Source organism: Durio zibethinus, chromosome 16, assembly GCF_047325235.1.
Source record: "Durio zibethinus cultivar Kanyao isolate XHJ-2024 chromosome 16, ASM4732523v1, whole genome shotgun sequence".
Taxonomy (NCBI): Eukaryota; Viridiplantae; Streptophyta; class Magnoliopsida; order Malvales; family Malvaceae; genus Durio; species Durio zibethinus.
In genome coordinates this window covers 17,982,905-18,007,906 of record NC_143177.1, presented here as the reverse complement: position 1 = coordinate 18,007,906, position 25,002 = coordinate 17,982,905, and the positions used below count along the sequence as shown (strand labels likewise).

At 25.3% G+C, this 25,002-nt stretch overlaps 1 pseudogene across 1 annotated transcript; it reads right to left on the bottom strand.

Moving 5' to 3' along the window:
- Positions 1-5,291: 5,291 nt before the first annotated feature.
- Positions 5,292-13,367, bottom strand: LOC111317368 (N-terminal acetyltransferase A complex auxiliary subunit NAA15-like; annotated as a pseudogene). Its single transcript, XR_016328620.1, has 9 exons — positions 13,127-13,367; positions 12,006-12,084; positions 11,261-11,343; positions 11,021-11,170; positions 9,340-9,455; positions 8,514-8,619; positions 7,473-7,544; positions 7,256-7,371; positions 5,292-5,774 (listed from the first exon to the last, which is right to left on the bottom strand). The product of XR_016328620.1 is annotated as an N-terminal acetyltransferase A complex auxiliary subunit NAA15-like (transcript).
- Between the last annotated feature and the right edge of the window lie 11,635 nt (positions 13,368-25,002).

Sequence of the window (25,002 nt, the reverse complement as noted above, 5' to 3'; positions counted from 1 at the left end):
CGGTGGGTAAATTAGGCCACAGGGTATGCTTCACCGTGCAATTGAACTCTCAATTAGATTCATATATGAACCATTAATGATAAAATTGTCAGTATGACTATAGCCGAAAGAAATCAACTCACCACCCAAAGCAGAGTCCGTGGCTTTAGAGTGGTTATATTGTCAGCAACCAGCTCAAATCCTTGAGGGGCATCAACTATCTCTACAATAGTCATTGCACCAAGCAAGAAAAAATGATTCAGCAGATGCATGTTTCAGCTCTGAAACAGCTAAATCAGTTGAAGGAGCCTACAAATGTGATGGCCCAAGCCTTATTACACAAGTATTAACAGATAAAGGCGAAAATAAATAAGAAAACGATAAAAAAAAAAAATTCCATACAGAAGTCAGATGCATCAGCACAAGTAGACCATAGAATTCCATTAATAAAGGGAGATAGTCATAGTAACCATTTGCAGAATTCCTAGTGATGGTAACAAGCCACACACAAACGCAAACTTTGGCTCTCCCTATTGACCATGGGGGTAGGTACCTAGTTTTGCTATCTTAATTCATTGCTAGGGTAGTTCCTTGGAATTGGTTTAAATTGGAGATGCTCCCTCCTTTAAATGGGAAGTGGGCTCCAACATAAATTAAAAATAAATGATTTTAACTTGCAATGATCACTTCATAAAAAGACAAGCCATTGCTCACCAAAAAACATAGACCAATAAAACTAGTAGATCAGGAAATAAGTTTAGAGCCCAAGCATCCTGTATTTCATTAACTCTTGAATGAATAACGGGTCATGAGGCCACCACCAATGAACATGAGAGAAACAGGTTGAACCCTGACATAGTACCGAATAAAGCATCCAATACGCAACAGAATTTTGTGTTTTCATCCCAATTTATGAGAATGATAAATATGATGCAAACTACAAGAAGAGGGACAGCAAAAAAACACAGTCCAATCCTAAACATCTGAGAATCATTCTTACCCCTATGCTCCTTACCACCCATAAACTCACAGCCATCAACAATCTATTCCACTTTTATTGAAGGCTAGAAATTCTTCAAAGATAATGCCTGCATATCCTATTACAAAAAGCAATGCCATAGAAATATGCATTATGAAATTAGATCAAATTAAGAAAGGCTTCTGTGCATAATACAAGAATATACAAAATATTGGCCAAAGATGAAAAAATGATTACAACCTACAAAGAAAGGATTGCACAAGAAATTAAAGATAAACCTGAATGTTGGTAACCCATGATAGGTTAATTGCCACAGTCCCTGTTAAAGCTGCTGCGAAAACACCAATAGTTTTCAACAAATTAGTCTTTGGCTGGTAAGTAACTTCAAAATCTAACGAGCTAGCTTCATCAACTCAACATAAAGGATCACAAGGTCCAAAGGTTGAGGTCAACTCCTGTCGATATGCAAAGGTTATTTCAGTGTGTGGAAGAACCCAAAAATGAAGAAACACAGACACTGCCGTTTTGCTATGATGGTTGGTTTTTATAGCAATTTGGAGAATGCTTTCTAAACAGCCTTTTGAGTAATCTTCCCTCATAAAGAGGATCAGTACTCAGCCTTAATCCTGCCAATGAAGGATGAGAAACCAAGAAGAGTCATTTGAAAAATGTTCCTAGCCTTTAGGATTCAGCATTTTTTACACAATGAGGCTACTTTCAGGACTTGAGCTTGCTCATTTGAGCCCCTCAGCCAAAATCTTTTATATTACACCAGATAGTGTCTCCTAATCAACCCTCATATATCTAACTAAATCAATCTGATTTCTGAGCTAAACATCTGCAGAAGGTAATTTCCAATAGCAATAGCTTGAAATTCTATCAAATTATTTGACCTCCTCATTAACCAAGATAAAATCTTCAAATGTATGAACTAGCAGCACAGGCAAATGGGTACCCTTAAACAGGAGTACTTATAAGCAAGACAATAGATGACAAAAGACACAAAATGAAATCAAAAAACACTCACCCAAATCATAAATCAATGAACATGCAAATGGGTACTCATAAAGATAAAATTTTTCATAATGGCATAGGGATGAAAAGAACAAAAACCTCAAGCTGCTTTTCATTGTTGGGTTGAACTTTTTGTTGCCGTGCAATAACTTTCGTTATGGGTTTTACCTAGAGTCATAATTGTTGTTATATTATTACATTATAATATAAATCAAATTAAGAATTTTTTTTATTGAAAGAAAAAAAGAACAATACTAATTTTTTTACTTGAGATACTATAACTAATTGAAGGTATGGATCCAATCTATAACTAAAGTTATAAAGGGGATACACTCATTCTTTTTGGTTTCTAACCTTTGGTGACATGGATAACCAGTAAGGCGGGGATTGCGAATCCCTTATTCCCCGGTTCAAATCAGGTTGTTGCTTGATCAACAAAAAACTTGGAACCCTATATTCTGCTTTGCTCATATGACTAAAAAAATTTTCTCTAGCAAAACAAGTGCAAGAAAATGACTCTTGATACTTTCTTGAGATTATAAACTTAGCAAGGTTTTGTCTTCAAAAATGTTGTAAATCCTTACGTCTAGGATTCAAGGAAAAATTAGAGTAGGGGAGGGGAATCAGAAATCTTGATATGATATCCCCTCTCCTATTAATGGAGGGGCTGCTAGAAGAGTCTTCAATTAGATTGGATATCATAATGGGAGTGTCTAATTATTAACAAATGAATAGTTGTACAAGGGTAAGTAATGAACAACAATAACCTTTAGGAAGTTTTTCATGCTTTGAAAGCAAGGTTCAGACAACACATCATTGCAACGTATGATTAATGCAACATATATGTATGCAATAATCCCCCATTCCCTAAAAGACAAAGGGAAAAAGAGAGAGGCAAAAAGGAATCTAACCCAAAATGAACCATCACATGCATGTGTTGATCAACAATAGGTGACAGACGCTAAAAGCACCCAGACAAGTAGACAACAGAGCTTGCATAGCATTTTACACGTACAGGCCACAACCAAACAGAATAAGTCTATTGCAAATCATTGAAAAGGCTGCAAATCCTAACAAAAATGAAGCATCACGTGCATGTGTTGATCAACAATAGGTGACAGACGCTAAAAGCACCCAGACAAATAGACAACAGAGCTTGCATAGCATTTTACACGTACAGGCCACAACCAAACAGAATAAGTCTATTGCAAATCATTGAAAAGGCTGCAGATCCTAACAAAAATGTTCACCTAATGGCTCCAGCTGCTACTTTGTGAAAATAAGAATGTGAATGCGACCAATCTTTAAATTTCAGCTTTCCAACATATGCACGTGGTGTCATTTTCCGCAAACAATAAGAATGGAAATCAAATTGATCTCCAGTAATATCAGCATAGTGCTTCTCCACAGCTATAAATTTCTCCAGGGCCCGTCCAAAATCACCATGTCGAAAGCAACTTTCATCATAAGCAAGTTCATACCTTCAAAAGATGGATAACACTCAGTAGGTGTACCCAAATTATAATTAGAGACAACAACATGTGGAAGGTAATAAACAAAAACAGACCACATGAAGGTTGTTGTGCTGGCCCCCATCTTTCGTGAACAAAACAGCAGTTTTTCCTGCCAAAGCCACCTTCAAAAGTAGAAAAAGTTTGTGAACAGTACAATAATACCGAAAGAAATTTAGTGACAAATATTAACCATTACAAAAGATGAAGTGGGGAAGCCTTAGAACCTGATCAGACTGCAACATTCGCTTCACAGATTAACTGTTTATATAGCGATCTGCAAGATCCATACACCTAGCTTCATCTGTCAATGAAGCCACAGCTACCAAATCACCAACATGTTTCAGTATCCGACTCTATCACCAAAGAGAAGTAAATAATATACACATAGACCCAGCTTCAAGAAAATTCCAAGAACTTCTCCAAAAGATCAAGAAACAATAGCCAGTCAAACTAAAAAACACCAGTCAAACTAATATAAAAAAAAAAAAATCTCACTTGGATATAAAGGTTAGAAAAGGCTTAATGCAATCAATTGCCGCTTTACGAAATTTGTTTCCTTGCAGTAAATCAAGTGGTATCCTCTAAAAATTGAGAAAACAAAGTTTTAATATAAGTCCTAGAACATTCATCACACATCATAAAGGAAGTAGCATTTATTGGCAATAATGATGCACATTGTAACAGCAATAATTACAATTCTCATGAATGAATACATAACAAATGTAGGTTACAGGAAGAAACAATTTAAATACATCCTCACTGCATGAGTCAAATTCCAAAAGCTCTAGAGTTTGACACTTTATTTCAATCATGCCATAACCTGGCCCATCGTCAAAAGGTTTTTATGTAGGAAAGTCAGTTTAACTAAAAGAATGAGATAAAGATAGCCACTAATAAAAGAATTAGCCACCATGTCAACTCTCTAGGGGTGAAGCATTTGAAAGCATAATTTTAACCACCTAGAGTTCTTACTATTGTCACATCAAGACATCAATGAAGTATTTCAGCATAATACCACAACTATCTATTTCTAGATTATTTAAGAATATCACAAGCCATCGAATGGACTGTGTCTGTTGTAGAAGCACATCACTAGATTTTTGTCACAATTTCTTATCAAGCCATCAAGAAAAACAAGATCCCTACAAGAGTATTTGTAAAAATAGCTGCCCCTCCTCTCTCTAGAAAAGGGGAGAAAGCTTGATAGCTCTACAAAAAAGTAAGGTTTTCGTTGGATTTGCATCATGTGATTCTATAAATAAGAGAGAGAAGAAATCCAGAGTAAATATAATGAACAGAACATCCCGAGGTACCATTTGGAGCTCATTAAAAAAAATACCAAACAGAAAATCAAATTAATATGACTAACAGCTAAGACATAATAAAACAACTTACACTAGCAATATCATTATCTACAGTCTATAACGAGAACACATTTTATCATCAGAAAAAAATAGAAAAAAATCAAATCGGGCATTATTTGAAGTAAAAAAATTTAAATAAAATTAAGATGGTAGAAATCAAACCTTCAAAAGGTCTCCAAATTCCTCACACATTCCAATTTGTCCTCCACCAACTAATTCTCTACTTTGTTTGGATTGACCAATGGCCGAGAAAAATTCCTTCCCCTCAAAGGAATTAATTTCCCTCTTATTAGATCAAGAACCCTAATTTCCCAACCTAATCTTGATGCCCAATCTCAAGGAAAGTTGAATCGACTCATTACTTGCTTGATGTCGATATTATCGACAATAATCTATATTCCAAGCCGAAAGTGAATCCAAAAACGAAAAACCTAAATTTGAGAGAAAGAAAATTGAAATGATGAGAAGAATGGCTGAAGACAGTGGGTTTTAAATTTAAAATGCAAAAAAATCTAACCGTTGAAACTTAACCAATTAAATTTTAAATTAAAAATTGACTTTTTTAAAATAAATGTAGTGACTAAATGAAAAATATATTTGATGAAAATCAGCTTTGCTTCTTTTATATAAATGAAAAAAAAAAATGCACTTCAAAAGAAAAAAAAATGCAAATAGAAAAAGTGGAGAAGCCCCATCAATTTTTTAAAAAAATTCATTTTTCTAACAAAAACAAAGTTGAGGAAGAATGGAGGATGCGAATGTTAGTAAAAGCAATTCTAAATTAAAATCTAAATTACCCCCACACCAAACTTTAACCAAAAGCCCAGCCAAGCCAAAGCTTAAAAGTTGCAAGGATGACTAGTGAGAAGGAATAGCATCGTTTCTCAAAATTGGCCAGCAGGATGGTGAAAGACTGATAAATATCTGCAATTACAAAAAGACCCCTCACCAATTCACCAAAAAAAAAAAAATAGCTGATCATTTTATTTGGTGGTTTAGAAATTTAGACTTTTCTCAAAATAAGGGGAGGACCCTCCCCTTCTCATCAGTCCCATTCCCAAAGACACGTGGTGGAGTTTATGATTCCATGGGGTCAACCATCACTGCACCCCATGATCAGCTTCTAAAACATTGTTGATAACTATATTATCAAGGAGAAAATTAGCAAAATCATGAACGAAAAATTGAAATAATGAATCAATTGAGAAGAAAACCAAGTTAAATATATCAAAATTCTTTTTATATTATGACGTTTTTATTTTATTATATTTTTTTGTAAAAAAAAAATTAAAAATAAGAGAAGTTATCTTATTTTTAAAAATTAATAAATTATTTATTAATAAAAAATCATTAAAGATTTGAATCTAATTATCATAAATCTAAATACTTTACATCTAAATCTTAAACTTTAATCATTTGCACCAATTTTTATTGGCTTACTTGATTATAATTAGTAAAAGAAAAACTCAATAAATTGCTGAAAGAAAGAAAATAAAGGTTCATGACACGCTGATAAAATTGTTCATGCAAACTAGCAAGGAGATATATGAATTTTTTTTTTTTTTAACTTGTGGTGCGAGATCTTTTGGAGTAATTATTGGTTCAAATAATATATAATTTAATTAAATTTTAATTTAGTCAGATTTTTAAAATTATAAATTTGAAATATTTTAAATGTTTAATTTTTTTTCATACAAATTAAATTAATAAATTAAAATTTTAAGAAATTAATCACTTAGTTTCTATTTTTTCTTCGAGATTTTTTTAAAGAATAATCCAAAGCTTAAAAATTGAGATTTCATGTTTTTCCATAACGTGAGGTTTGAGGAGATAAAATTATAAATATACGAAAACACTTCTTTTGGGTTTTTAAAAAATTATATACCATTAAAAATTATAATTATAATCAAATAACTTTTAATGTATTAAAAAAAATTAGCAAATCAAAATATAATATGACGAAATTCAAATTTGATTGGTTAAAAAAATTTTAAAAATCTAATAATTAACAATTACTCAAACAAAAAAAATTAAGTGTTTAACAATTTAATCATCCAAATAGAGCATAACGAAAATAGAGCATAAAAAATAATGACTATTTCTACCGTTCTTTTAACCCTTCATAAAGTTCTAACATAGGTAAAGGAATTTGGGTGTTACTACAAGAAGAATTGAAAAACCTATTAGCCCAACAAAAATATATTTAAACACAAACTATTCAGAATATTAATTATTCTTCATTTCCTACAATAATAATACACCACGGCATTGAGAAAAAGAAGTCAATTATAACTTCAAGAAGTGCTATATAAAAGGAAAGAGTTGACTAATATTCTTTGCTATGAAAGATTTATTAATGAGCTTAACTAGGTGTTTCAAAAGAGTACCAAATGCATAAGACTCACCTGTATTTGTCAGGGTTCATGGTAAGTAAAGCCTTGTAAATATTGGCACCTTCTTCTAGGCATCCAAGTTTCACCAGGAGAGAAACCTCTTGTTCTTTATAAGTCAATTTATCAACCTAGAATAATAGAATTGGTTAGAATTTTAATGTCCAAAAATTCAAAACTTACAAAATTATTAATGTTAAAAGTATTCAGGTATTATACATTTGACACGTACTATTTTTGGCTCTTCCTTATACAATTCCTCAAGTGCTCTCTCAAGAAACCCAGATTCCTCTAGCAAAGAGATCTGGAGAAAAATACCATACCCTCATAAACATCAGAAAAGCAGCAGGGGGCACCACTAGTCTAGATGTACAGCATCCATTATGCATAATGAATGTAGTTATGCATATTTCTATGCCAATATATTATTAAAGAAATAAATGCTACTGCAAGGGCTAAGGCTTGTAGGTACTTGTCCAATTGGTTAAGCTGTTTTCGAATCGTGTTAATGGTGTTAAACCAAAAAAGAGTAGTCAAAAAGAAAGATAGACTAATTTATTAAGATATCAGAAACAAAAATTCCGAAATGGTTCCACAGAACATATAATTGGAGATTAGCAATTATTAAGATTCAGAGCTGCTAAGTACAAACACCACAGATATGATTACTGGTAGAAGGCCCAACAATTAGTGAACAAGCCATATTTCTCTCTAACATGAATACATCAAGAATTAAATATCTTATAGATGCCAAATACCACTATAGGCCACTAGTTAGTCCTCCATCTCAGATTAAAGTAAACTTGGAGATGATTTAATTTAACTTATCAGCCATACACACAGAATCATGAAAAGCCATACTTCACAAGTAGAAAAAATGGGTGTAACATGTACATGAAAGTAGATGAGATTTTGGCAATAAAATAAGCGGAAGGAAAAAAGAAGTTAAGAAGAAATGGGTAGGTTTTCTAATTGCATGTGAAAAAAATTAGAATTAATTCAAAAAAGGGACCCCATTTATAAAGAAGGTAAAGGCATTAAAAATCTTTAATTTTTGTATATTTAATTACTTTATTTGGTTTATGGATAATTTCACTAACTGTGTTGGCATCTGGTTGACAAGTGACACCAAATCAGTCACTCCCATTCTATGTTAGTATAAATTCTAAAATTTTGAATGTCTGTATAATGAAGTCAACTCATGTGAAATTACAGCCACATCCCACATACATATGCATGCAAAAAAAAAAGAGTTGAAGTACATGACCAATACCTTATATAAAAGCATTTCACCATGCTCACAACGTTCATTATCTGGTGGATAATCATCTTCTAATGTCCCTTCAAATGCTTCCAAAATTTCAACTGCTTTTGCACCACTAACATCAACCAAAAAAAGGAATACAGCATAAATACCTAAAGGATGAATGAAATTAATAAGACTTCATTCACTTAGAACTACTTGGCTAAGACAGGGACAGAAAAGGAAAAACCCTCGTAACTGTTGTGCCAACAACTTCAATTCATTCATACATAAAGCCAAATGAAAATATGGCATCATCATTGTCACCATATAAAACTATAGCAAAAACAACAGAACTCTGCGGTTAACTAGGCATTGTTTGTAAAAGGCTAATTTGCGACCAAATTTCATAAATGCAAGTGCAACCAGCTTAGAATAGTAGGGTACCTATCTATCTACCCACCTATCTATACATATTAGTAACATCTTTAACACATTCTACACCCACCATTAAAAGAAGTTTGATATCTTATTGGATGTTTAGTTGAAGTCATACAAACAATATGAACCACGTGTTAAAAATCAACAGTAATTCATCCATGTTAGCACCCATTTGATCATATAATTAGAAACATTAAGTCCTGATTAAGCATTTAATTTAAAGAAAGGCTTTCATTATATCAACAAATATTTCAACTTTCAATACCAAAAGGCCCTTCAATTTGGACCTTCAAGTATACATAACAATAACAACACTCTAAAACATGTTTCACAAAATAAAAGTCAACAGAAATTGGTGAAAGTTAGCATAAGAATTGGAACAAATTTTTTTAAGAAAAAAATAAAGGACAAGTACTTTGAGTTTAAATGGTGGGCTACAGCAAAGCCAATCCAGTTCATGCGATGATTTGGTTTCAAATGCAAAAGTTGTTGTCTTGTATCAACAAATCCTGTCAAATCTCACATTTGTGCCTGCAATGCAAAAGATAAAACATAAATGTAATAATTTCTGATACAACCTGAAACATGACAATGAGAAAATACAAAACCATGATCAAATCCAAAAAATTTCTCTCAAACTTCATATCTTAGTAGAAAGACAAATGCTCATCATCTTCATACTTTTTCCTTTAACTTTTCAAGGCATATAAACCATAAATAAGGGGGGGGGGGGGGGCACAAATAAGTTAATGCCAACAAATGACTTAATCATCTGAAATCATGAGTTAAGAATCCATAATATGGCAAGCACTAAAGCATCGAGGGAGAATAATAGAAACGAAAATCATCAATTTCAGTATCAAAGATGCTGACTTTTGTTACTATTCTGGAGCAGTAAGGCACATGTGCAGATGAAGTTAAGAGAAGAACCGAACCAGATCTGATCCAGAAAGTATAAACACTTTCTAATTGCAAAGGTCATTCATGTTAAAACCTTCAACCATTAAGGAACTAGTAGAATGAGAGAGAAAAAAGTTCTGTGGCGGTAGACCAGAAAGTATCAATTCAAGGTGGTTGATTCTTACAGGATAATGAGAATGAAAGGATCATATTAGACTGGTTGCTTCCGATTATATTACTTGTCATTCTATAAACACTTTCAACCATTAAGGAACTAGTAGAATGAGAGAGAAAAAGGATCTGTGGCGGTAGACCAGAAACTATCAATTCGAGGTGGTTGCTTGTTACAGTATAATGAGAACGAAAGGATCAAATCAGACTGGTTGCTTCTGATTATATTACTTATGTTTTATTTTTGCGTGTGCCTCAAAACAAAACCTTCAATTAAGATACTAAATCTGAACCATCTCGCATATTAATCTGCTGCCAGAATATCAGATGATGTCTGTTATATCATTTTCCTTCCCCTAAAGCCATAAATTGTTTCTACCAAAACTATGATCTAAATTTTCAAAGTTATAAAACCAGCTGACTCATCTACTTTCTAAGTGTTTAAGAAGATATTTTTTTCATGGTCTCATACAGCCTCTCCCTTTTAGTTGAGTTATCTTCATATTCCATTCCTCTGTTTTAAGCCATATATCTTTGTCTCTTTTGTTACTATCTTAATATAATTATGCCTTTTCTATCCATCTACTAGTAGATTCCATCAAGCAACTAAACAGCTTCAAATTTCATAAAATTTATTTTCACTTCACTACTAACTATGTAGCTGATCTTGGTGTTTTCATCCAGTTATATTAAGTTACCACAATGAACCTGCTCTTACCAACTACCACGAAACTTACAGTTGCACAAAAGTTGGCACCAAACTATTTTAGCTGCAATATTGACTTGCCTATAAGTACCCTAATACTTGAGATTCTCAAATTCTACAATGGAATCTGAAAAATCTTTTAGGCAAACCACAAAGCTTACAAGAAATCTTATACAAAGAAACTCCATTAAATGTTCGAAAAATACCATGACAAGCAAATGTTCTTACTTAACATTAAGCATACAACAGATAAACATCTTAGATTTAACACTGAGTCTAGATGTACAAATCATAGAGAAGGAAGGTAAATAAGGTATACCTGCAAGAGTGACAAGTCCCGTAGTATTTCAATGTTGTCTGGATCTATTCTCAAAGCGTTACGATAGCATTTGATAGCCTCCCTGTATTCTCTATCTGACCGATACAGGAGACCATAAACGTGCCAGCAAACATGACTTTTTACATCATTCTACACTAAGACACAAACATGAAAACAATGTTAGGAAAAAGTGACACTGCTTTGACATTATAGCAACCAAAAGAAAATAAACAAGATAACCTTTACAACTAGCCGAACAAGCTCATAAGCTTCAGTTTTCTGATCCATGCAATTTAAGGTTAACCCCTTCATTGACAATGTTTCTGACAATAATGAATAAAAGCCCATATGACAACATACAAACACAACAAACAAACAGTTACCAGATAGTATAAAATATTACTTGGAAACTGCATATTTAAAAGGATGGATATATTAAACAAAACGCTACTACACTCTACCAATACCGCACACTAATGAATATTCACAAAACCCAACCAAGATGAAGAAGGTATTCAAATATTGCAGATTTCAAACTGTATAGGTTAAAAATGTAGTTATATACCCGAAATTAATGCAATATATTCAGTTGATAGAGAATATCTCCACATTGATACTGCTAGAATGTTCCACTTATCTCTAGAACCATCATAAATCATGGACTAGTCACCATACAGCTAGTGCTTTCAAAAATGCAATTGACATCAATCATAAGACATGAGAAAGGAACATACAGTCTACAGAAACAATCATGTCAAACTTAGAGGCATTCTTGTAAGGATTATTGAAACCAATAACCTTGATAACAACATAAACTATCTAGTGACAGCCCCTTTTTCCTCTAAAGTGTAAAGTTCTTTTTGTTTCAGAGTTCTTGCATCTTTATACAGGTACATTTACAAGAACCATGCAAACATAAACACTAAACAATAAGTGCCTCTCAGCCAAAAACAAATAAATAAATAAGTGCTTAAAATTAAACTACCTCCATGGTCAGGAAACTTTTTCAGTATTGCATCTGCAGCCTTCAGTCCTTTCTTGTACTGTTTAGTTTCATATGATTTCTGCAATGATAAAATATACAAGAGCTTTAGCAATAGCACATGGACCTCCAAAGCAATAAAAATTCAGTTATGAGAATTAGCTAGAGTATAATAACAGATAAATATTAATTACATAAAAATCAGGCAAAAAAACTGTGTCAAGAGTCCATTACTATAGAAGTTAAAATAGAGTAAGAATTCACCCGTCAAAACCCTAGTTTTCACTATAAATTAGAAGAAATAAGAGGGAAGGGGGGAAAACTCTCAATAGCGTGTGGAAAACATCCAAATGTTGCATTTCTATATCTAATACGAACAAGTTCTTAAAATATATAAATATTCAAGTTTAACCAGCAAAGCCTACAATTACATTAAAAATTGTCCCAGTCAATTTATCAAATTCTTAAATAGATTGTTTCACAAAGTTTGTTATTGTCTTGAATGCTTATGTGCATAAAAGCCAGAATGCCACAATTGTTTCCCATTAGGAACCAACAAAATTCCTATTTTAAAAAGATGGCAACATACAAGAGAAATTACTAAAGTAGGAAGAGTCACCAAACCCTTTTATTTTCATTTCTCTAATTTTCTCCATGATGATACAAATGAATTATCACCAAAAGGAAAGCACAACGAGCATCCTTACTTAAAAAAGAAAAAAAAAAAAGGTCAAAGCAAAATTCAATTTTTTAAAGTTGCTTTTCAACAAATCGAATTCATTGACCTAAATTAAGCAAAGCAATAAACTTAATTAAGCTTCAATCGCTAAACAGAACAAAGAAAATGAACTTAATTTATATGAAAAATTGCCCAAAAGCAAAAACCTAATTGACAAACAAGCTTATCTAGTCCAAATTTCCATTCATAATTGATATCCACCGATTTTCTCAGCAAGCAAACAGACCAGTATCCAGCTAGGGTTTTGCAAGCAAAGAACAAAAAGAAGAAAGAAGTGCGATCCGATAAACAAAAAATAAGAAAGCAAAATACAAGTATAAATACCAACTAGAAATACGTAGATACGAACTCAAAAATGAGGGAGAAAAGAGAATCGAAGCCTTACGACAATGAGTTTGAAGAGGTTAGCTTCCTTCGGAGGCAACGAAGCTCCCATTGCTGAAGAAAATTAGAAACTTTTAGAAGAAAAACAAGAATCGTAAGAGAAAAAAAAATGAGAAGATTGAGACTTGATGAAGTGAGAGTTAGGGGCTTGCAAGAGAGAGAATAGAGTGGTGGCGTTATCTGCTGCTTCAACCCTACGGTCAACAAGAAGCTTGAACAAAAGTAAAATTAAAAAGGAATAAATAAATAACTTTTTGATTAATATATATGGCCGGTGGTTCATTTGTCCGACGAAAAATTTACTAAAAGGGTGATCTCACATATTTTTATTAATTGATATCATAATCAGATATTTAACATATAAAATTAATAAAAATATAAATTATTTTTTATCACTTTAATGTTTAATAGTTGTTAATTTAAAATTTAAATGATTATTATACGTTATATATACATTTAATCAAAATATATGTACATTTAAATATTGAGATGTAATTTTAACTTTTTATTAATTTTACTTATAAATATTTTTATTAATTATTTTATTATAAAATCAAATAATAAATATTTTTATAAAGTACTTAATTTTATAATTCCCTCCTTGTCTTTTTTCGTAAGCCCAATCATTTTCTAATCATTTATGCTAGTATAGATATCAATTAAAAATGTCATTTTGGCTTGTTTTCGAATCCAACATACTAAAAGACAACCTCAATCACTAATAAAATATATTTGATGTTTTGATATCATGCAAGCAAGTTGTTTCAAAGTACAAATTAATCGAAAACAATTGGAGAAAACTTTCACTACAAATAATAGCTAAACAAAAATAAAGTGAATACCAAAATTTACTGTTTTAAATAATCATATTATCTTTGCATTACATGTTAAATCAAATATCACAAAAATATTTTAATTCTTAGGATGATTCTAGAGGAAGAAATAGAACATGTTTTTCTTTAATTTGAAATTAGCAGGAAGCCTACTTTATAAATTGTGTTACGAATTTTATGAATGACAACAGATAGGATATATGTTAATTTTAAGTATCCAAATTTTTTTATTTATTAAAATATTTGAATTCAATAAATACTCAAATAATGTTTAATTTTATTATCTAAATCTAACTCACATAATATATATAAAAAAAAACCAATTATTATTCAAACTCATTAAATATTTGTTTATTAAGTTAAAATTTAAAATTTAAATTCAAATTTAAAATTGATTTTAAAAAATATTATTAAAAGAAATTAAATTAATAAATGAAAGTAATCCATATAAAATAAATAAAAGTTAAAATTATAAATTAGAACACTTAATGAATTAATTTAAGTATTACCTTCATAATAAATAATTTTTAAATAAATCTATAATATTAAAATATTATTGTTTATAATCAAGTTCGGATAATTAGTACCTTTAAAACACTATCCAAACTTTATGGCAACCTACAATGAATTATAATATTTTACTATTGGAATACCATTCAAACCATACTACCCAAACCGACTTTTAAGATGCCCTAATCTTACCATCCAAATCCATACTACCTAAACCGGCTTAAAGGATGCCTTAATCCAACTTGTTATCCCTAATAATTTGATAACAAGATCAAAGTAAGAGATGGGGCAAGTATGTTTATTATAAAGATGATTTTTTCTACTATCATATATGATGAAAGAAGAAATTTTCATCGTCAAGTATGGTAGAGCCACCAAATATTCCAAATTTAGTTTGGAAAATTCCGATTTACAACATGGTGAAGAGCAGATGGAGTACTCAATAACAGTACCAATCAAAACAAATTTGTGACAAGGAAATAGCAAAATATAAACAGTTGAGGAAAAAAAGAACAAGAGGTAGCCTGAAGAAACAATCTCTTAATAGCCATACACACAGAATCATGAAAAGCCATACTTCACAAGTAGAAAGAATGGGTGTAACATGTACATGAAAATAGATGAAATTTTGGCAATAAAATAACCAGAATGAAAAAATAAGTTAAGAAGAAATGGGTAGGTTTTTTAATTTTTAATTTTTTCTTGTTTTTCTCTTTTTTTCACAAATTTCTTTTTATTTATTGTTTTCATTTTTTTTTGCACCTCATTGTTTTGTTTTTATTTTTGTTTTGTATTAACTTTTTTCCTTTGTTAAGTTTTCTTATTACTTCTTATATATATATATTTGCTTGTATTTTCTAAACTAAATTTTTTTCTATTTTGTCATCCCTTTTCATTTTTGAAAATTTTTTTATTTTGATTTTATTTTATATATTTAGTATTTTCATTTTTTTTACTTTTTCTTATATCTTTTTTCTCATTTCATTTTGTTTTTATTATATTTTGTCTTAACTATTCTTTGGCTTTTTATATCTTTTTTTCTATATTTATTTATTTTTTGTTTTTCTTTATATTTTCTAAACTAAAAGTTTTTTCTAATTTGACATTCCTATTTATTTTTGAAATTTTTAATCATTTTGTCTTTTTTTATTATTTTGTTGATTTGTTGATTTTTTATTTTCTTTTTATTTTTTGTTTATTTCTATTACTTTTCTTATTTTTATTGCTTTTTTGTTAGTATTTTATTTTATTTTTCCATTTTTATTTATATTTTAAAAATTTTTTATAAAGTTTTGAATTTTTTTTTATTTTTTGGTTTTTTTATTTACTCATTTCTTGTCCTATTTTTTTTTTCAATAACTTTTTTTCCTACAAATTTTTCTTTCTTTTTACTTATTTTTTTATATGATTTCATTTTTTTGTTTTAATTTTTATTATTCTGTTGCTTTTCTTATTTTTTTCACAAATTTTTTTCATTTGTTATTTGCGTTTTTAAATTCTCATACTTTTTTTTTACACTTCCTTCTTTGGTTTTCATTTTATTTTATATTAACTTTTCTCTTTTTTTTAATTTTTTTGTCTTTGATTTTTTATACTGCTTTCTCATTATTTTATTATTTTTTGTATTTTTTATACTATTTTTTTTTTCATTTTGTCATTCTTTTTCATTTTTGAAATTGTTATTCATTTTTAATTTTTTATTTTTGAGTCGTTATTTTTTCATTTCTCACTTGTTTTATTTTTATTATATTTTTATATATTTTTAATTTTTTTCTTTTCCTATTGGTATTGATTTTTTTCTTTTTTTATGCTTTATTTATCTTTTTTCCTTTGCTTTAATATTTTTTCTTATTTTTATTTTTATTTTTTTGGTTTATTTTTTATTTATATTTTCATAAATTTTTATAAGGTTTTGGATTTTTTATTTTATCATTTTTGGCTATTTTTTATTACATTTTTATAATTTTTCGTTAACTTTTTTTCCTTTTAAATTTTTCTTCTTTTTTTTACTTATTTTTTCATGTACTTTCATATTTTTTTGTTTTCACCTTTTACTTTATTTTAAAACTTTCTATATACTTTTTTTTGTTTTATTTCATATTTGTCTTTTCATTTTTTTTTATTTTTTCATTTTTTTCTCTTTTTTTCACAAGTTTTTTTTTTATTTCTTGTTTTCATTTTTTTTTTTGCACTTCCTTGTTTTGTTTTTATTTTTATTTTGTATTAACTTTTTTTCTTTGTTAAGTTTTCTTATTACTTATTATATATATATATATATATTTAGCTTGTATTTTCTAAACTAAATTTTTTTCTATTTTGTCATCCCATTTCATTTTTGAAAATTTTATTTTGATTTTATTTTATATATTTAGTATTTTTATTTTTTTATTTTTTACTTATTTTTATATCTTTTTTCACACTTCATTTTGTTTTTATTATATTTCGTGTTAACTTTTCTTTGATTTTTTATATTTTTTCTATATTTGTTTTTTTTTGTTTTTCTTTGTATTTTCTAAACTAAATTTTTTTTTTCTATTTTGACATTCCTATTTATTTTTTAAATTTTTATTCATTTTCTCTTTTTTAATTATTTTGTTGATTTGTTAATTTTTTATTTTCTTTTTCTTTTTTTTGTTTATTTCTAATGCTTTTCTTATTTTTATTGTTTTTTTGTTAGTATTTTATTTTATTTTATCCTTTTTTATTTATATTTAAAAAAAATTATAAAGTTTTGAATTTTTTATTTTTTATCTTTTATTTTTTGAACCTTTTTTTCTTTTTTTTCGGTTTTTTTATGTTTTCATTTCTTGTTCTATTTTATTATTTTCTAATAACTTTTTTTCCTATAAATTTTTGTTTCTTTTTACTTATTTTTTCATATGATTTCATTTTTTTTCTTTTTATTTTTATTCTTCTCTTTCTTTTCTTATTTTTTTTTCACAAATTTCTTTTTATTGTTATTTTTTTGCACTTCTTTCTTTGGTTTTCACTTTTATTTTATATTAACTTTTCTCTTTTTTAATTTTTTTTGTTTTTGATTTTTATACTATTTTCTTATTATTTTTTTCATTTTTTTGTATTTTTCATACTAATTTTTTTCATTTTGTCATTCCTTTTCCTTTTCTTTTTTTTTATTTTTATTTTTAAGTTGTTATTTTTTCATTTCTCACTTTTTTTATTTTTATTGTATTTTTGTATATTTTAAAATTTTTTCTTATTGGTATTATTTTTTTACTTTATTTATCTTTTTTCTTATTTTATTTTTATTTTTCTCATTTTATTTTTTTATTTATATTTTCATAAATTTTTTATAATGTTTTGGATTTTTTTTTCATCTCTTTATCTTTTCTTTGGCTTTTTTTTTTTTAATTTTATCATTTGTTGGCTATTTTCTATTGCATTTTTATAATTTTTCATTAACTTGTTTCCTTTTAAAAAAAATTTTTTGACTTATTTTTCCTATGCGTTCATATTTTTTTTTCTTTTCACCTTTTTCTTTGTTTTAAAATTTTCTATATACTTTTTTTCTTTTTTCTTGATTTTCTCTTTTTTTCGCCAAAATTTTTTTATTTCTTATTTTCATTTTTTTTCACTTTCTTCTTTTGTTTTTATTTTTATTGTATATTAACTTTTTTCCTTTGTTAATATTTCTTATTACTTTTTATATAATTCTTGTATTTTCTAAACTAAATTTTTTTCTATTTTGTCATCTCTTTTCATTTTTGAAATTTTTATTTGTTTTTTTATTTTAATTCGTTATTTTTTCATTTTCTTACCTTTTTGTTCATGCTTAATTTCTTTTTCCTTTTATTTATTTATTTATTTCTTGTTTTAAAACTTTATTTTATCTTTTTTCTTTCATTTTAATATTTTTCTTATTTTATTTTACCGTTTATTTTTATTTTTAATTGAGTCATCTTTTATTTTATTTTATTTTTATTTTTAATTGTTGTATATTTATGTTGAGATGCAAAACTACTTTTTATCTTTGGCCTTTCATTCTAATATTTTCTTGTTAAGTTTTTATTATTTTAGTTTTAATTTCTCTTTAGGGTCTTAAAAGCCTTCTACTTTCATATCTTTAGGGTTTTGAGTTAAACATTTCTAATGTTTAATTTGTGAGCTTGAGATTCAATTGATATATGGGATGGTAATGGATGTGATTAAGTTTATCTTGTGGGCAGTCTTTGCCCTGAATCTTTTTGCTTTGGGATTTGTAGTTCATTATGGTCTTAAAATGATGAAGTTCAAGTTTGATTGTCTTTATTTCTAATAGCATTGTTCTCTATATATGTGGCATGTTGCTTGTGTTTAACTTAAAAGTAGATCACCTTATTATTAAACATTGTTGAATGAGACTTTGACTTCATTAGAAATGAAAGATGTTATGTGTATATATACTAATTAGATATCTAATTAAGATTATCTTGTAATTTTTCTTGGAATTTGTTTTTATTAATCATGTATTTTATCTAATTAACAAATTATCTTGTTTTTACTTATTATTTTATTTATTGTTTTGAATTTATATAATTTATCATTTATTTAATATAATTTGTTAAGAGACAATAATTATCTTTGTTATTTTCTTTTGGAATTTTATTGGCTTATATATAATAACACTAGTTTGGAATTGTTATCTCCATCATTATTTACTTCATGTATCTGTATTTTTACATTGTTCAAATTTTATTAGCTCTTATTATAATTATTAGTTTTGTTAATCATATGGCATGGGCTAGAGCTTGTTAGATGATTCATTTTTAAATAAAGCTTTTGAATATTTAAATTTTCAAGCATGTTTTAGATTGTAATATTGTTTATGCTATCTTTGTTTCTTAAAAAACTAATTTTGTTTACAAAGAAAAAAAAAAAAAACCTCTCAATAAATTTTTTTTATTTAGTATTTTAGGAGTACTTTTGAAGTTTATTTTGAATTTGAATGAAACTTATGAAAAAATTTAGAAGGCTTAAATTTAAATTACTTCTTCAATAGGTATTGTGCTAAGTTAAACTCAATTATAACTTTTAACAAATTCAAAATACTAATTTGGTTTAAATATACAAATTCAAATTAATAATTACGAATAAAAATATTTTACATCTAAAAGCTTAAAAATTCAAATTTAAATTACTCATTCAATTAAATATTTGTTAAATTAAATTCAATTATAACTTTTAATTTTAAAAATTAAAAATTCTAAATTTAAAGCAATAAAGTCAAATCAAAATATTTTGCATTTAAACTTTAAAATTCAAATTAAGTTTTAAAACATAAATTAAAATTTAAGCATACTAGAATTTTTTTTTATTTCTTTATTTCCATTTTGTTTTTGGTTTTTTTAGCTTTTTTTTTTTTTACTTTTTATGGATTTTCTTAATTTTTCACTTTTTATTTTTCTTTTATTTAGTTTATATATTTTTTCTTATTTTCATTCTTTTTTTTTTTTGTTGAATGCTATCCTTTTGTTTTCATTCTATTTCTCTTTTACTAAATATTTTCCTTTATACTTTTATTTTTTTTGTTACTTCCATTTAATTTTTCATTTATTTTATTTTCTATTAATTTTTTCTTTCTTTTTGTACACTTTACTCTTTATCTTTATTTTTTTAGGTTTTTTTTAGCATTTCTATCTAATTTTTGTGTTTTATTTTGCACTTATTTCTTTTTTTTATTTTGTATTACCTTTTTTTAATTTTTATCTTCGGTTTTTTATATATGTTTTCTTATTACTTGTTATATTTTTTAGTTTTTTTTTGTTTTTTTATAAACTAATTTTTTTTTATTTCATCATTCTTTTTCATCTTTGAAAATTTTATTCATGTTTTTGTCTTTTTTACTTTTTTCTTTTAATTCGTTATTTTTTCATGTTCATTTTTAATTTTTTTATTTAGTATTTTTTGTTTTTTAATTTTTATTTATTTATTTTTTTAATACTTTATTTTCTTTTATCTTTTGCTTTAATATTTTATTTTATTTTATTTTTCCCATTATTTTTTATTTTAATTATTTATTGATATTTTATAAATTGTTATGTTGTTTTGGATACTTTATTTTTTAATCTTTCTTTTCTTTTGGTTTTCTTTATTTTCTCATTTTCTCACTTTTTTGCTATTTTCATAATTTTTGGTTAACTCTTTTTTTTTGTTAATTTTTTTCTTATTTGTTCCTATGCATTCATAAGCTTTTTTTGTTTTAATTTTTATTATTTGCTTTCAAAATTCTCTGCTTATTTTATTTTATCTCATGTCTTTTGTATTTTATTTTTGAATTTTTTCCTGCTTTTTTAATTTTTTTCACATTTTTTTTATTTCTTTATATTTTTAAAATCTCTTCCACATTTCCTTTTTTCATGTTTTTTTATTTTGTATTAACTTTTTTCTTCTTTTAATTTTTAATCTTTGATTTTTATATCTTTATATCTTATTATTTCTTTTATTTTTTATTTTTTCTTTGTGTTTTATAAATTAAATTTTTTTTCTATTTTTTTATTTTGTCATTTTTTCATTTTATTAGTTTTTTTATTTTTTAATTTTTTCTTGTCTCATTTTTTCATTTCCTTACTTTTTTTATTTTTTTATTGTGTTTTTGCTTTTTTTTTTAATTTTTTCTCTTTTTTAGTACTTATTTTATCTTTTTCCTTTTGCTTTAATATTTTCTCTAATTTTATTTTTCCTTTTTTTATTGTAAATTATTGTTTTTTTTATAAAAAATTTATAATGTTATGATATTTACTGTATTTTTTAATCTTTTTAATCTTTTGGTTTGTCTCTTTTTTGTTGTCATTTTTTATTTTTTATTTTTTTTGCTATTTGTTTTGCTATTTTTTATAATTTTTCATTAATTCTTTTTTTTCTTTTTTTAACTTATTTGTTCATTTGCTTTCATTTTTTTCTTTTAATTTTTTTATATATTTTGTATATTTATTTTTTATTTTTTTCTTGCTTTTTATTATATCTTTTTTATCACACTTTTTTTTTATTTCTTCTTTTAACTTCTTTTTTTGTGCACTTTCTTTTGTTTTTATTTATATTTTGTATTGACTTTTATTTTATTTTTTATCTTTGATTTTCTATATATTTTTTCTATATTTGTTATATATTTTTTATTTTTGTTTGTATATTTTAAACTAAAAGATTTTTTCTATTTTCTATTTGAAATTTTTATTCAATTTGTCTTTTTATATTTTTTTGATTTGCTAATTTTTTTATTTAGTATTTATTTTATTTTTTCTTTTATATTAATATTTTCTCTTAATTTATTTTTTCATTTATTTTTTATTTATATTTTAAAAAATTTTTATAAAGTTAAAAAAAAATTTTGAAATTTTGAAAATTTTTTATTTTTTTTATTTTCTTATTGTCTTATTTCGCTTTTTTTCATTGTTTTAAAATTTTTTATATTCTTTTTTTCATGTATCTATATTTCAAATCTTTTGTCTTTTCCTTTTTATTCTTTTCTTGCTTTTCTTATTTTTTTCACAACTTTCTTTTTATTTCTTATTTGTGTTTTTAAATTCTAATACTTTTTTTTGCATTTTCTTCTTTGGTTTTCATTTTTATTTTGCATTAACTTTTATCTTTTTTAATTTTTTATCTTTGATTTTTTATATTGTTTTCCTATTATTTCTTATTTGTTTTTCAATTTTTTTTCTATTTTTTAAACTAATTTTTTTTCTTTTTTTTCATTCCTTTTCATTTTTGAAATTTTTATTCAATTTTTTTATTTTTTTATTTTTGATTTTCTTAATTTTTGTTTTTTTATTTTTTTTGTGCTTTATTTATCTTTTTTCTATTGCTTTAATTTTTTTTCTTATTTTATTTTTATTTTTGTTTATTTTTTATTTCTTTCTCTATTTATATTTGCATAAATTTTTATGATGTTTTGAGTTTTTTTATTTTTTTATCTTTTATCTTTTTTTTATTTATCATAGTTGGTTATTTTTCATTGCATTTTTATAAATTTTCATTAACGTTTTTTCCTTTTAAAATTTTCTTCTTTGTTTTTACTTATTTTTTCATGTGCTTTCTTTTTTTTTTTTTGTTTGCACTTTTTTCTTTTTAAAAAAAAAAAATTCTATAAACTTTTTTTCTTTTTGTTTTATTTCATATTTTTACCTCTTCATTTTTTTTTCTTGTTTTTTGTAATTTTTTCACAAATTTCTTCTTATTTCTTGTTTCCATTTTTTTTTGCACTTCCTTGTTTTGTTGTTATTTTTATTTTGTATGAACTTTTTCCCTTTGTAAATTTTTTTATCTTTGATTTTTTATTTTTTTTGTCTTTTTACTTTTTTTTATCCTTTTCATTTTTTATTTTCTTTTATTTTTGATCTTTGATATTTTATATCTTCATTTCTTATTATTTGTTATATTTTTTTTGTATTGTATAAACTAATTTTTTTTATTTTGTCATTTTTTCTTCATTTTTGAAAATTTTATTAGTTTTTGTATTTTGAAAATTTTTTTCTTTTGACTCATTATTTTTTCATTTCTTTAATTTTTTTTTCTATTTTGTGCTTTTGTTTTTTTTAGTTTTTTTCTCTTTGTTAGTACTTATTTTGTCTTTTTCCTTTTGCTTTAATATTTTGTCTTATTTTATTTTTCCTTTTATTTTTGTTATTTTTATAAAAATTTTATAATGTTATGGATAGTAAAACATTGTTGAATGAGACTTTGACTTCATTAGAAATGGAAGGTGTTATGTGCATGTATACTAATTAGATATCTAATTAAGATCTTTTTGTATTTTATCTTGAAAATTATTTTTATTTATCATGTAATTTATCTAATTAACAAAATTATCTTGTATAATATTTATCTTTTATTTAATACAATTGGATTATTTTATTTATTACTTATTATTTTGGATTGTGTAATATTTATCTTTTATTTAATACAATTTCTTAGGAAATAATAATTATCTTTGCTATTTTCTTTCGAAATTTTATTGGCTTATATATAATAACATTAGTTTGGAATTGTTATATCTATCACTATTTACTTCATGTATCTATATTTTTACATTTTTAACGATTTAAAAATTAAAAATTCTAAATTTAAATCAAAATATTTTGCATCTAAAATTTCAAATTCAAATTAAGTTTTAAAACATAAGTTAAACAATGAACTTTGTAGAATTTTTTTATTTCTTTATTTAATTCTTTTTTCTTTTCCTTTTTTTAGCTTTTTGTTTTTTTTTTACTTTTTATGCATTTTCTTAATTGTTCATTTATTATTTTTTTGTTGCCTAGTATATAAATTTTTTTTTAGTTTCATTCCTTTTTTTTTACAGAATACTTTTTTTCTTATTTTTATTCTATTACTCTTTCACTACATATTTTCCTTTTTACTTTAATTTTTTTGTTACTTCAATCTAATTGGTCATTTACATTATTTTCCATTATTTTTTTTGTCCTCTCTTTACTTTGTATCTTTCATATGTCTCTTTTTTTATTTTTTTCTTAAGTTTTTTGTTCTTTTTTTTTGGGTTTTTTTGGCATTTCTTTATAATTTGTGTTTTCTTTTTCGCACTTCCTACTTTTGTTTTTGTTTTTATTTGGTATTAACTTTTTTTTCTTTTAATTTTTTATCTTTGATTTTTTATTTCTTATTATTTGTTATATTTTTATTTTTTTGTATTTTATAAACTAATTATTTTTTCCATTTTGTCATTTTTTTCATTTTTCATTTTTATTACTTTTTGTATTTTTTTAATTTTTTCTTTCTACTCGTTATTTTTTCATTTCTTTACTTTTTATTTTTTTATTTTGTGTTTTTGTTTATTTTTATTTTTTTTTTAGTACTTATTTTATCATTTTCCTTTTGCTTTAATATTTTCTCTTATTTTATTTTTTTATTTTTTATTGTTTACTTTTGTTATTTTTGTTATTTTTTTAAAAAATTTTATAATGTTATGCATATTTACTTTATTTTTTAATCTTTTATACTTTCGGTTTGTCTCATTTTTTATTTTTTGCTATTTTTATTCTAATTTATAATTTTTTTTTCTTTTAACTTATTTGTTCATTTGCCTTCATTTTTTTTGTTTTAAGTTTTTTATATATTTCGTATTTTTTTCTTGCTTTTTGTTTTATCTTTTTGTTCACACTTTTTTTTATTTCTTCTTCACAATTTTAAAATCTCAGACTTCTTTTTTTTGCTTGTTTACATTTATATTTTGTATTGACTTTTATTTTATTTTTTATCTTTGATTTTTTATATCTTTTTTTACTATATTTGTTATGTTTTTTTTTGTTTTTCTTTGTGTTTTCTAAACTAAAAGTTTTTTCTATTTTATAGTCTAAATTTTTATTCATTTTGTGTTTTTATATTTTTTTGATTAGCGAATTTTTTATTTTTTTTGTTTTTGTTTAATTTTTATTATTTTATTTATTTTGTCTTTTATATTAATATTTTCTGTTAATTTATTGTTTTCATTTATTCTTATTTAACTTTTTAAAAATTTTATAAAGTTGAAAATATTGTTATATTTTTAATCTTTTTTAATCTTTTTTATTTTCTTATTTGTTTTTGT